This window comes from Camellia sinensis, chromosome 10 (genome assembly GCF_055761805.1).
Source record: "Camellia sinensis isolate YWXY chromosome 10, ASM5576180v1, whole genome shotgun sequence".
Taxonomy (NCBI): Eukaryota; Viridiplantae; Streptophyta; class Magnoliopsida; order Ericales; family Theaceae; genus Camellia; species Camellia sinensis.
The window spans coordinates 44849986-44864519 of record NC_138970.1 but is presented as its reverse complement, the minus strand read 5'-3'; the positions used below and the strand labels follow the sequence as shown (position 1 = coordinate 44864519).

The window sequence follows — 14534 nt, the reverse complement described above, 5'->3', positions numbered from 1 at the left end:
GAGGTGCCACGTGTCCTGGTAGTTATGCCGAGGTTACCTAGGTAAGGCCGAGGTAATCTTCGGAGATATCGGAATCCGAGATAAGCGGATAAGGGACAAGAGTCCTAGAGTAAAGAGAAGACTTTGCTAAGATAAGGATAAAGCTCTTAGGGAGTTTATCTTTATCTCTTGAGGAATCCAAAGTAAGTACTAAATTGGAGTCCATAGAAGTCAGGCTTCTAGTAGGACTTGGATTGAGTAAACTATATAAGAGAGGCACCCCCGTGGGTCTAAGGTACACAGTTTTATACTCAAGCTTGTGAGTTTAGCACTTGATTATCTTTGAGAGATATACTGACTTGATCGTCGGAGTGCCCCCGGGTGGAAGAGCCACCGCCGGAGCCTTTTCTTTCTGTTACAGGTTCACTGAAGCCATCTATTCTGCCGGTGTTCTCCAGCTGATTACTAGGCGGGCAGTGTGGTCAGATTTTCACCCACACACTTAGCCTCTTTTCCATAGTCTACAATGGAACTATACTCGATTGTAAATGTTGTGAAAGGGACTAGTAATGTTGTTCCAACACTGAATGGAGGGTACTCAAAAAGGGCATACGTGACATTTTTAGTAGGTAATGATGATTATGTGGAAGGTGTGGTTGCATTGGCTAAGTGTTTGAGAAAGGTGAAGAGTGCGTACCCACTGGTGGTTGCAGTCACGCCGGACGTGCCGGAGGACCACCGTAAGGCCTTGAGGTGTCAAGGTTGTGTCGTTCATGATATCATCGAGCCGATCTGCCCACCGGAGAGTCAGATTCCGATTGAAAGGATCCATAGTGAAGCTTTGTACTCCAAGCTGTGTGTGTGGACTGTAAGTACTACACTCCACCAAGCCTTGTACTCCTAGCTAGCTTTGGCCATTCATGCTTGTGCTTTTCACAATCTTCTTATTGCTTGTGCTTGGGCTCAGTTTTGAGTTTTTCATTTATTATACTCTCTCTCTCATATTGGAAAAATTATACCAGTCGTTCATATACTTAGTTCATTGTGTTATTGTGGCGATTACAATTTTAATTTGCTCCGTTTTGATCTTAAATTTTAAATTATATCTTAATTTGGTTAATTGAAAACCACAATTAGGATATTTGACAAAAATATCACTTGTGAGGGTACGTTTGACAATTGGCTAATATAGTCAAAAAAATCATTAAAAAAATAAAAAATAAGAGTCACTATTCCCACTCTGCTTTACTCTAAATATATTCTCTTATTTGTCCTTTTTATACATAGTTACATTAATACCCTTTCACACAAAATATAATCCCTGAAAAAATTAAAATTCCAAAGGTATTAATTCAATTACATATAGTAAAGACAAATAAATAAGTGTATTTGGAACAAAGTGGAGTAGGAATAACGGCTCCCAAAAATAAACCAAAAAAAAAAAAATTCAAGGATTTCATTTTTATTTTCTCTATTTTTTGCAAGCTTTTCTGTAAAAATCCAACTTTCCCAATCACTAGTTTTTTTTTGTTTTTTTTTTGCCTTTTTTGTGTGTGTGTGTGTGCGCGCGCGCGTTTTAACAGAAAAATAAAAAATGTACCAAAAAAATCACTTTCCAAATCAAACATTATTAACACATGCCATTTTTCTAGGGTAAAATAGTAAATTTACCAATATTGCTTATATCCAATAGTAAGTTGTCACTGAGTTGATTCCATATAATTTTGTCCTAAATTCTAAATGTGATTTCATTTAATCAGAGAAGGGAGAAAGGAGAGGAAGAGGAGAACAAGAAGCAGAAGGTGGTGGTCTGTCACGCTATTTTTGTAACTAAAAAAAACCCACAATAAATTAGTTCTCTCCAATAAAATTAATCTGCATAATAATATCAAATCTAACATGTTCCAATTCATTTTTCTCATAATGGTCGTTAGAGAGCCAATTACATAGCACAAAAATATATGCCTTATTGCTTATGTAAATAAACAGAGATTGGAGTTTTGTTTGAAACATAGTAATTAATAGGTGTTCTTAAATGTCCAGTTGGAGAAGTACAGGAAGATGATCTACTTGGATGCAGACGTCCTAGTTGTTGACAACATCGACCATCTCTTTGATTTGCCCACCGGCTACTTCTATGCCATCCCTGACTGTTTCTGTGAGAATACATGGAGCCACTCACCCCAATACTCCATTGGGTACTGCCAACTATGCCCGAATAAGGTTAGACGGCCAACTGAGATGGGTTCACCCCCTCCTTTGTACTTCAATTCTGGTTTTTTTGTGTTCGAACCTAGCCGTGAGACTTACCAAAACATGCTCAAGACTCTACAGATCACTCCACCAGGAATCTTTCCAGATCAGGTGAGTTATAGCATGATTTAAATAATTGTATCAAGATTTGCATCGGTTTGTACTATACAAACAATTCATATCAGTGATTATTAGTATTGAATGTTTAAAATTTTAGTACATATCAACTGATAATTAAAATTATGAATTATACACATATATTGGAGTCTCTCTATTGGGCACCCAACTAGATTTCTGGTCAATAGTAATTGTTCAATTTTCAATAGTCACATAATTATAAAATAAAAATAATAAAAAAAAATAGTCATACATAATTATATCACATTAAGATTAAAAATGTAAACAGTCTATTATCGAAATTATATTCACCATGTGGGTATTGATCTTCAATCAATTTAATTTTATGCATTAATGATCTTTTAACGAGTCGTACAAAATAAACATTTTTTAATTAAAACCCAATAGCACCTTTTTAGTTGGATGCACGAGAAGTCGATTCCTATTTTGATATATGGCAGATTGCTAGGTCCCTGTGGTACTGAGCTCTATTGAAATCATCTCCATCACCATATGTACAACTGTAGAAAGACGATAAAGATCAAAGTGGAAACCAAAAGTTACAAATTTCTTCATCACATCCTATCAAATAGTTTACATGTTTCCTAATATTACATCCATCTTTTGTATAAATTTTTTTTTTTGGGTGTAAATTACAGGATTTCTTGAACATCTTCTTTAAACACATATTCAAACCCATTTCCGTGGTATAGAACCTGGTTCTTCCAATTTTATGGTACCATCCGGAGAATGTTGAGCACAAAACAGTTAAAGTAGTGCATGTTAGAATTTACCATAAACCTACCACCACTACCACCTCACCTACTCCACTAAACCTAACCCACTACACCACTACCACCTCCACTTCACCTACTCTCCACCTACTCCCAAACACACTCCTATATAATAGGAATCCTTGTAATTGTAATATCAACACAATATCAATACAATCAATCAATAATACATTTCTCTATTTCTTTTTATACATTGCATTTCTTACATGGTATCAGAGCAGGTTTAGAATCTAATAATTTGCTTCACCGGCGGGCGGCAACCTCGTCTTGACCGCCCACCGGACCTCTACACGTACCTTCACTCCGCTGCCAGAAAGTCATAGCTGAACTCTTCTCTGCCTCACACATATTTGTTCATCAATGGCGACATCGAGCCACCATCTTCTCCTCCTGTGGTGTCCGCTCTGCTGGTTTCAGTCTCACTCCTCTCCAGCGCATAAAATTGATTTGGGGTCTTTCTCAACTCTTCCAAATCATACCTCTTCAATTTATCTGTTTCTCTATCTGAGAAAAAGAATGGAACTGGAGTTGCCCCAGGAACAGGGGTATAAAGCACTGCAACAGTATCTTCCTCTTTCCTCCTCATCCTCATATTCACCCTCCTCATCAGCAGTAGCATCCTGGTACTGCTGGTACTCAGACACAAGATCGTTCATGTTGCTCTCAGCCTCCGTGAACTCCATTTCATCCATTCCTTCCCTTGTATACCAATGCAAGAAAGCCTTCCTCCTGAACATAGCAGTGAACTGCTCACTCACTCTCCTGAACATTTCCTGAATGGCGGTTGAATTCCCGATAAAGGTAGATGCCATGGAAAGACCCCTAGGTGGAATGTCACATACACTCTACTCTCTCTCTCTCTTTCAAGTTGTTAGACCACTTTGCTTTTTTTTTTTAATCAATCCCTCAGCATTGATAAACTCTACTTACAAGTTATTATTTGCTTTTTTTTTTAATCACAGTGGTCTTACAATTCCAGCTAACACACACCTCTCTCCTACCCACGTGATTTCCCACTTTTATTTTATTATCTCCTTCACATACCCACCATGCTCCCTTTCTTTTTCTTTTTTATTATCCACCCATTCTTCCAACTCCATGTGCTCACTGACAGAACACAATTTTTAAAAAAAAAACAAACAAACAAAAAAAACAAACATAATCATCACTTCCACCACATCTTTCCCATACCCACTATTTTTTAAAACCCATCTTTTCCCCTACCCCATATATATATATATATATATATATATCTTTTTTTATTATTTTCTTTTATTTTATTGTGTTTGTTTTGTAAAGAGGGGCACACGTCCAATCAAACATACAAAAAAAAACAAAAAAAAACAAAAAAAAACAAAAACAAACAATTTCCTAATTTGCCCAACACTCATATTTTATTCATATCAGGGGCTCACCCCGATCACCATTTTACATCCAAAAAAAAAAAAAAAAAAAAAAAAAAAAACAACCACAACAAACAAAACAATTTGTTTTCTTTTCTGCAGCCGGCCACCAACCGACCTCACTTCTTCGCCTATTCCGCCGGTCTTTTCTTCTTGCCTCCGTCCTGGGCGGCCCTTGCCGGTGTTGCCTCCGTATTTCCCACTCCACTGGGCACGATCACTACTCCCTGCTCCTCCACTGCAGCATATGGCGGCCCTCCAAATCGGAACATCACGGTGGCCTTCCGCTTCAGCTCCTTGTTTGCTGCCCTTAGCACGCTTATCTCTACTCGCGCATCCTTATACATGCGTTGGAGCAGAGCCAGCTGGGAGTTTAACTGCTGCACCTCATTTGTCATACTCTGCAGCCGGTTTGACAAATTTGTAACCGCAGTCATGGTTTCCACACATGACTTCAATGTATACTGATTGGCCTCCACATCTGTTTGCACTGCCATTCTTTGCTCCACAGACCGCATCGGAAAGTTCAACGGAGCAAACTCCGGGGCGCTTGGTTGAGGTTCCAGTGCCACCGCACCAGTTATCTCTCTTGTTGACTCGTTGAGGTCGGGAAAGAAAGTGAGCAGACTACGGGAAGACGAAGCCATTTTTTCTGGGTTACAGAGTGTTTACCGAGTCTTTCAGAATGCAAATTTTCAGAGGTTTCTCTCAGTTCTTGTCTCAGCCTCTGCCTCGGCCTCAGCCTTCGTCTTGGTTAAATAGCCAAGGCAGCCACGCGTATCGCGCGCCCCTTGACGCCAGACGACAAACGGGCGCGCCAGCCAAGACACTCACGTGCCTCGCCATCATGTCCGGCACACCTTTTGATGAATTGGGCACGCCTTTTGATGGCACGCCTTTTTATGGATTGGGCACGCCTTTTGATGGCACGCCTTTTAAAAAAAAATTGGGCACACCTTTTGAGGGTGCGACTTTTTAAGGGTCCGACAAGACTCTGTAAACTGTCCCGACATTGATTCCGGTTAGCTCCTTCATGGGTCCGACAAGACTCTGTAAACTGTCCCGACATTGATTCCGGTTAGCTCCTTTATGCGTCCGACAAGACTCTGTAAACTGTCCCGACATTGATTCCGGTTAGTTTCTACAAGGGTCCAGCAAGACTCCGTAAACTGTCACAACAACTGTCACAACATTGTCTGCTACAACGGTCCGACATGACCCCATAAACTGTCTTCTACATCGGTCTGCCATAACCATACAGTCTTCTACAACGGTCTGACACGACCATACAGTGTCTCCTATCCATTTTTATTTTATTTTATTTTTCTGTTTTGTTACTCTCTCCAAACTCAAGTTGGTTAGTTCCTATCGCCCTTGAGTTTGCGGGGGGCTGTTAGAATTTACCATAAACCTACCACCACTACCACCTCACCTACTCCACTAAACCTAACCCACTACACCACTACCACCTCCACTTCACCTACTCTCCACCTACTCCCAAACACACTCCTATATAATAGGAATCCTTGTAATTGTAATATCAACACAAGGAATCCTTGTAATTGTAATATCAACACAATATCAATACAATCAATCAATAATACATTTCTCTATTTCTTTTTATACATTGCATTTCTTACAGTGCACTATTGTGCAGTTGTAAGTATTTCCAACTTATCTAGCAAATCTGTTAATCTTCTTGAACTTCTTCCACAAAGCAGTTTTTTGTCTTGCTAATTTGAATCAGAACCATAGTTTGGTACACACGCCAATTTTGTTAACTTTTTTTCACTTTAATTTCCAAACATTTAAGGGGTCAAAGCCATGGAAGTACACTGGGAAAGAAGCTAACATGCGTAGAGAGGATGCCAAAATGTTGGTGGGATATTTATGATGATAAATTGCTTGATTTCAATGCTGAAGATTCAATCCCAGTGAGGCAGAGAAGAACATATTAAGGCCCTCAATCATGGCTTTGATGCTTGCATTTCCTGCCCAAGAATCAATTAGCTGTTGAATTATTGAATAGGTGATTATGGAGATCTTCTTCTTCGCCTCAACAAGGAGCTTTTCCAACAATTGAATGAAAAACAATGATGGTGGACAGATTGTTGTAATTGTATATATGACTTTGTATGAGGTTTTTGCAGCATTTGTAGTAACTCCCATAACATAAGAGGTTCACCAGATGGCTGCACCGTGGTTGTTTACTAATAAATAAAAGATTGATTTTTTTTTTATTATTTTTTTTTTAAAATTTTAAAACAAAAGAATAATAATAAGATTGACCAATAAGTCCCATATTTTAGACTTATAATCCAAATAGTCCCATATTTTTTCTTGTAAGCCATTTAGTCCTTTTGGATATGTAATGACTCATTTGCCCGCCATATTAGAGTGTCACATTTGGAAAAAGTACACTAAAGAGTTTTTAGTGTCACATCATACCCACCACGTTAGAGTGCTACATTTGGAAATAGTATACTAAAGAGTTTTTAATTTTTTTAGAGTGTCACATCATACCCGTAACGTTAGTGTGTCACATGTCACGTTTGGAAAAAAGTATACTAAGGAGTTTTTAATTTTTTTAGAGCGTCACATTATATCCGTTACGTTGTCACGTTTGAGAAAAGTACACTAAGAAATTTTTATTTTTTTTAGTGTCACATCATACCCGCTACGTTGTTACATTTAAGAAAAGTACACTAAGGAGTTTTTATTTTTTTAGAGTATTACATCATACCCGCCATGTTGTTACGTTTGAGAAAAACAAACTAAAGATTTTTTTAGTTTTTTTTAGAGTGTCATATTATACCCGTCACACATTGTCACGTTTGAGAAAAGTACACAAGGAGTTTTTATTTTTTTTTGAAATGTCACATCATACCCGCCACATTGTTACATTTGAAAAAAGTACACTAAGGAGTTTTTATTTTTTGTAGGGTATTATATCATACTCACCACGTTGTCATGTTTGAGAAAAGTATACTAAAGAATTTTTAATTTTTTTAGAGTGTCACATCATACCTGTCACATTATTATATTTGGGAAAAGTACACTAAGAATATATATATATATATATATATATATTTTGAGTAAAATTTTTGGAGTGTCACATTATATCCGCCACATTGTTACATTTAGAAAAAGTACAGTAAGGAGTTTTTAATTTTTTTGAACTATCACATCATTGGAGTGTCACATTCATATTTTCCACATTAGAGTATCACATTATACCAATCATATTAATAAAAGGGTATAGCTGTCTATCAAAATACTACCAAAATAAAAAATAGGACCATATAGAAAGAAACTCTCTACTAATAGGACCTAAAAAATTTTGTTTATTATATGATTTGTAACATTACATTGAAAACCAAAATCACTGATGAGACACATCAAATTAATACAATGGTGATGTATAAGAAGGTAAGGTTTTAAAAATCGGGCCGGACTGTCGGTTCAATCGGTTGAATTGTCGACCGGTCGGGGTTCCAATCTGGATACACCCACTAAATCGGTCGAAATAAAAAAATGGCCTATTTGTAAGAACCGGGAAAACTGGCGGTTGAACCGCCGAATCGGTCGACTTGGGGGCGGTTCACCAGGACAATAAAATTGGATTTTTGTTTTTTCTTTTGTTTTTTTTTATTCTTTCATTCTTATTTTATATCCTTATATAAAAGAAAATTTTAATTGAAAACTCTCTTTTAAGGGTTTCCTCTTGTGAGGAATCCCATTGAGAGTCTGAAATTATTGTGAAAGTCTTTACCTATTTGTTAGAAAAATATTCTTCCAAAAAAACTCAAGAAATCTTTGTGAGATTCAATTAAATTTATTGGAGGGAAATTTAAAATTTTGATATCCTTCTAAAATTTTTGCTCTTCTTTCAATCAAATTATTTGAATTAAAATCATATTGAAGGAATATTGAATATTTGATTTCTTCTTCCAAACTTAAAATTAATAATATTTTAAAATATATTTTTATATTTTTTAGTAAAAAAAGTATTAGGAGAAATATTTAAGATTATTTAATTTTTTTAATTTATAATTTTATTACTTATATTTTTATTTAAATATAATTTTAATATATTTATGACGTCACAGTTCAATTCTGGTTCAACCCGATGGTTGAACCGGTGACCCGTCCACCTGATTTTTTTTCGATTTACTTACCAGTCCGGTTTTTAAAAATTGTGAGAAGGTAAATAAATGATCAAAATCATCTTCTATTAATATCTTTACATATTATCTCTAACAATATAAATGTAGCTTGGCCATATAAGTTGTTGCCAATGATCTTAAAATATATTTCATGGTTAGTAAAAGTAAATAGAAAAAACCTTCAAAAATAAGTATCCTAATAAGCATTCTATAAATTTTGAGTTTGAACAAAAGGGTGTGACAATTGAATTTAAACAAAAAGATGTCACTTTTGAATCTAAAGCACGCAGCCTTTAGTCCAAATGACAAAACTCAAGCCTATATAAAGTCAGAATGAGTTGGCAATTAGGGATATGAATTTCATGGATTTTCTCCCTAAGAATTCATATAATCATTTTCCTCTTCTATTCAGTGGATTAGAAAATCCAAAGATATTCAGGATCGGATTTCATTCGTGCATAACGTAGTTAGACATCAGTCTTTAGATTGTGTTTCATTGTATTCTAGAGGCTGATTTGTGGATAACCCGATGCACACCATATTTGACATAATTAGTGGGGGCGAATATCGTCTTAGGGAAAATAACGTTATAACGTACCTTGAAACAATTCTAATTATTTTATGTTTTATCTTCTTCCATCACATTTACCAAATTTGCACTAATGGCTTGAAGGGATATGATCAAAACATTATTGTTTTTTACAAAGAATTGGAGTTCTTAAAGCCATTGCCAGCATATCTTGCTACTTCTGTAAGAATGAAATTGAATTTGCTAATCGTGTGTTACTTTGTTGTTCTCTGAGCTGGAGGGTTTGGTCTCTTATACTAAAATGGTGGGGTTCTCGGTGGGTTACCAGGATCTGTTTCTGGCGTACTTCAATGGTGGATGGGTTTCAGATTTAAAAAACTGGAGAAAAGGATTTGGAAAGTCATCCCCTTTGATGTGTTGTGTTCACTATGGAAACATAGGAATGATTATGCTTTCAATGGAGCTCAACTAAAGATAGATGATTTATGTGAGCTCATTAAAGTTAGGATAGCACTATGGGTGAAAGCTGCATCAGTAGAGGAGGCAATCTCAGTCAATGACCTGATCTTCAATCTGCAACAGTGTAGGCATGGGGTTGGGGCTCTGTTTCCTATGTTACTCTGTATCTTGTCTGTTCTTGTATGGGCTGATCTGTTGCTGTTTGCTGGTGTTCTTTTAAGAACTCCAATTTGGCACCACTTTCATTTTTGTTTCAATGTCATTATTTGACACCACTTTCAAATTTTTCCGGCACAAGTTTTGACCATTGTCAAAATTTGACAGGCCGTTGACGACCTACAAGTTTGATCTTTCTTTTGTCACATTAACTTTGACAATTCTCTTATGTGTTTGGTTGAGAGATTTGCGAAGCGATTTAGAAAGAGAAAGGGAAAAGATGTGTGAAATTAGGTGAAATATAGGTATATTTATTAATATTTCACCTACCTTTTCATTTTTTTCTTTTCAAATCTATTCCAAAATCTGATTAAGGAAAAATTAATCAAATCAATAGTAAAGTTTATTAATATTAATAATTAAATTTTAAATTTTTTTTTACTAATAATTTGCAAATATTTTGTAAAAAATTTACTGATATGTAATTCTCTCTTCTTTCAACGGTTGTAGTGGATGGCTCCAAGTATAGTGAATATTCATCTGTGACAGTGTCGGAATTAATATTGAATAACTTTTAGAACCACCAACTTGACTTGGTTTTAGGAAAAATTATCGGGAAAGATTATGATACACATTTCTTAAAGAGTGTATACCATATACATTTTATAATTAAAAAAAAGAAGAAGAAGATATAATTCCATTCTTTCTGAGTCATGACAAAAATAAAATAAAAAAGTCATAATCAAACGTTACATGAGACATAATCAAATCTATCAAAATAATGTTATAACCAAAAAAGAAAATGACATAACTAAGGGTGCATATAGTAAGGGGTATATATTGTAAAATTCTCGAAAATTATATTTAGTGCTCTTAGGCCATGTTTGTTTGGGCAGACTGGATTAGCATTCCCATGACTAATAGTCCTAGGACTACGAATCCGTTGGATTATGTATCTTATCGTAACTAATAGTCAAGTTTAAAATAATTAGTCTGTACTTTAATTGTTTAACCAAACATCGGATTAACAATTTTATTGGACTATTAGTCCAATCCCAAGCTCATGTCCACCCAAACAAACATAGCCTTAGAGTAAACACATTTAGATAGTGTTTTGATCATTGGAATAAAATGGAATGGAATGATCATTTGACTAAAAAAAATAATGACAAAATGCATTAGAAATGGAATGATCATTCACCATTTTAAGGGAATAGTCATTGTATTCTTTTCCAACTCATTTCAGTAAACTCAATGGAACATTAGTGTTTCAATTTGATTTTATTAATTAAAATAATAAGATTCATTACTTTGAAGTTAATTTTTATTAGATATTTTATCTAGTGATAATGTGGAACAACTCATTCCTTCAACTACCAAAATTGATTATTATTAGGCAAATTGACTTTTATGAACTAATGTGAAAGCCATTTCATTTTATTTCTTTCAACAACATATTAAATATTTTTTTATTGCCCTCATTTCATGTGGGAACAAGATTTGAGCAACATCAATTTATGAGTTCTAATAGCTCTAATAGCTCTAATGTGTGTGTGAGGCCTCCACCATTTTAGTATATGAGTTCTAATAGCTCTAATAGCTTGGTCTCCATATGTCACGACCCAAACCCGTCCCTAAGGGTTTACCATCGTAACCAGCCAGTAATCCGAGATTACTTGAGGCCTGAATGACAGTAAAAACAGTAATACAATATAAAAGGGGCTGGCGGAAGCCAAACAGTAATAACAAGGTGTCCAATGAGTTGTGAAAATCTGAATGGAAAAGGACTTTTATGGACTAATCCACATTCATAATCGTAACCATATATACATATCAGATACACATAACATGCAGGTTAGGGATCCAATCCCTTCACCATAACTGTATAACCAAGTCTTAAACATTCGATACATAACAGAGACAAAAGGGTGAATTTGAAACACCCCAAAAATAGCCTTGGCTCAAGCAGACTCGGAATGTCGAAGTGAGGCACAACGGTTGGCTGAACAAAACATGAGCTTAACTCGACGCTTCTAGCTCTGGTCTGGTGCCTGGCCACCTACATACATATATAAACGGTGAGCTAAAGCCCAGTGAATAACAAATGTGTAAAGGGGTCAAGAATGAATGTCCTTTCAGTAATTAAAATAGTCATTTGCATCAGTAGATCAGTTATTCAATCAGTGATTCATATTTCATGCCATATCAGTCATTTATAAATCATAACAGTCATACGTGGTACATCTAATAGCAGAACAGTACATTAGGTCTTAATAGACCGAACAGTTAGTTGATGGCCATCGAGACAGTAAACAGTAGTAGTTCCAAACATTGGAACCGACAGAGATCTCTATAACAGTAGCAGTAACAGTAACAGTAATAGTAATAGTAGCAGTAGCAGTAACAGTAGCAGTCAATTGCTATGGATGCCACGGGCACAGTTCATAAAATAGGACAAACATTTATTCAGTAAACAATGTCGTTTCAGAAATAGTACAGTCAATTGTTTAGAAAATAATTGTAATTAAACATAGCTTTACAACATTGTTACTCATAGATTACTGGGCTATAGGCAGGCTAATCAGCGTCCTTGGGTGCCAACCCTACAAAGTTGCAGAACGAACACACATTAAATTACACACTCGGGATTAATAACTTAGCCCCTAACTTGATTTGGTGTGGTTCTAGAACATTATCCTCATTATGATGCCTTGAACATGGCCTAGGAATGCCTAGGATGGAATGAGGATGCAAAAATGTACTTAACAATATTTTTCAAAACTTTCTGAAAACAGGGGTCTCGCTCGAGTGTGGCTTTCTTCGCTCGAGCGAGCGTACCAAATAAGAGAGGTCGCTCGAGCGTAGACTCCCTCACTCGAGCGATTTGCAAAAATGTGAAAAGTACTGGTTGCTGAAATTCTCCGCTCGATGCTCGCTCGAGCGTGAGACACAGTTCCTCGCTCGAGCGTAGGTCTCGTCGCTCGAGCGTGCGTCTGCACACGCAAAAACCTGAGAGCTTGCAATTTACGCTCGAGCCAACATTCCGTCGCTCGAGCGGAATTCTGAAAACAAAGGTGGTCGCTCGAGCGTGGAATCCTTCGCTCGAGCGAGGAAGCCAAATTCTGGGTTTTCCAGATTTGCTCCCAAAGCTCAAACCATGGATCAAACATTTCAAAACTCATTCTTTTGGGCCAATTTTCTGGAAAACACTTAGGAACTCATAATACAACATGTTTTAAAGATCATTTCATAAAATCAAAGCCCAAAAGTATACCAATTGAACACAAATTCAACCAAAAATTCAAGAACGTGATGTAATTATGCCATGCATGCATTTATTTGAATTCATAGCTTCCAATGCATGATCCCAAGAGACATTCTTTTCAAAAACATGATGAATTCTTAGATTACAACTATAATCTAGACATGCATGGAAGAATTTCATGCCAAATAACCTCAAAACTCCATGATATGGACATGCATGCATGAATTCACTTGACTTCCTTAAATTCTAGCTCAATTAACCCATGAATTCACCTGTTTCATGTATATACAAGTTCTAGGTGGCTCAATAACAAGATTAAAAGGTTGAGCTCTTACCTAGGCTTCTCAATCAAGCTTCACCCAAGCCAAATCCTTGAGCAATGTAGACAAGTCTTCAAAATTTTCTAAATTCCAAGCAAAATTTCTTGTTGAATTCAATTTCCCCCAAGTCTCTCCCTGTCTCACGTTTTTGCAATGAGATGGATAAAGAATGATGTGTCAAATATGTGAATTTAGACTAAAACAATGGTTTTGAAGGTGGCCCACTCAATGGCAAACATGTAGATAACTCAAGCTAAAGTAATTTAACATTATTTATTCTAATTTAATCATTCCAAATTGAATTTTAATTAAACCTACCATAAAATTCTATAATTCCTAATTAGCGTAAAGATCAAGTCAATTTCTGAATCGGCCGCCGATAAGGCTTTCAGTTTGCAATTTGAAATCAAAACATGAACATATTGTTCTGTAACGAACAGATAGAAATACAATTAAACCAACACACTCATGTAATCGATTTAGGATTTCATCTTAATCAATTACTTATCATGCTTAATCACAAATTAACGCTAATCACAGGTGAGGGTTGTCACACCATAAGAAAAACCAGCCCAGGAACTTTCGTCTTTAGTAGAAATTGAAGTGACCAAATTGACTGAGGGTTCCAAAGCCCATGACAGTTCCAACATAACACATTCATTGGGATCGGCGGGGTTGATCATTAGTTGCCACCGTTGAAAGTTTGGGAGTTTGGTGTAAGACACCACCCCCATGCACACGCAGACATTTTCTAGTAGTTGTAGAACAGGTCTCATTACTCTGTTGCCCACTAGGGAGCACCTCCTCTTCGAACACTCGTTTAGACCTAGTGTCATGTGGTCTATCAGTCTCCAGTCCCATGTTTTGGCGAGCCGCCCTCTTTCACTTCTTCGTAGTCAACTCTGAACCACCCGTTGGGCTAACTGTGTCCTCCATAAAGTCAATAGGAGCCTTGGGATCAAGTTGGGCCATAGACCCTGACACCTTATTTGACTCACCCAAATTGGGTCAGACCACACCTAGGCCCACCTCACTACAAGATGGATCAAGCCCAGTACACCCATCCTCCTCAACCTCCTGCCTGATCGTTGAT

At 36.5% G+C, this 14534-nt stretch overlaps 1 pseudogene; it reads left to right on the top strand.

The window, feature by feature from the left end:
• Positions 1-505: 505 nt before the first annotated feature.
• The window catches only part of LOC145800339 (galactinol synthase 1-like), a 177698-nt pseudogene continuing 163669 nt past the window's right edge, over positions 506-14534 (top strand).